This window comes from Cynoglossus semilaevis, chromosome 4 (assembly GCF_000523025.1).
Source record: "Cynoglossus semilaevis isolate Cse_v1.0 chromosome 4, Cse_v1.0, whole genome shotgun sequence".
NCBI lineage: Eukaryota > Metazoa > Chordata > Actinopteri > Pleuronectiformes > Cynoglossidae > Cynoglossus > Cynoglossus semilaevis.
Genome location: NC_024310.1, coordinates 11,173,996 through 11,174,963, shown reverse-complemented (window position 1 = coordinate 11,174,963; position 968 = coordinate 11,173,996).

Sequence of the window (968 nt, the reverse complement as noted above, 5' to 3'; positions counted from 1 at the left end):
AGAACTTGACGATGATGATGATGACGGCAGTTGATAGGATGGACATCAATCACCTCTGAGGTTGATTAAACGTCTGTTGATACAGAGGATGGCACACTTTTTTTGGCCTCTGTGTCTCAGTTGTGGTTTTGGTGATGGCAGAAGCTCAAACTGAAATCAGCTGTTAGAGAACAAATGTTCCATCCATCCATCCATTTTCATCTACTAATCCGTTACCGAGTTGCGGGGGCAGCAGTCTCCATGACCGCCACCCAAATCACACTGCACCGTACCAACCCCTCAAACCTTCCTGCGGGTGGTGAGTCCACTGGAAGGTACCAACTAACCGGGAATCGATCTTGCCCAGGACATTGCCTCTGGTCCAAAGCGCCACATCAATCAATTCCGTAATACTAATCGGTTCCCACTGGTTTGTGACAACATGTTTTGGACTGAGTTTGTATGAAATAAAAATAATAATGTGCAATTACAGCACAAGACTGAGTTTGTATGAAAATAAAAATAATAATGTGCAATTACAGCTTCAGCTAATGACTGAATGTGCAAATGCCACCAGATTGATGGAATCTGGTTGCAGATTCTGGTTGCACACACCTATAGGACTGAGCAGTAAGAGGATTTAGGAATTAATGGAATTGGGCTAAATCAAAAAACTGTTATCGTACTTTTAGCTCACCTCTCACACGTCACCACTTTTCATCTGAAAGATAAAGAACACTTTTAAAACAGCATGTTTACCTGTAAATGTAGTAAATATTTAAGTGCTACAGAAGCCTGTTGAGTTTAATAAACATACAGTAAATACAGCAGGGGTCACCAGATAGATTTGTGGGAGGGCCAGAATTCTCCTGGAACTTGGACTGGATGGTTTGGCGGGCCTCATTTGGCCCATGAACCACCAGTTGATGATCACTGACATACAGGATTTAACGGGTGCACTAAAATCCCCCCAGAATCTTTTCAAAATC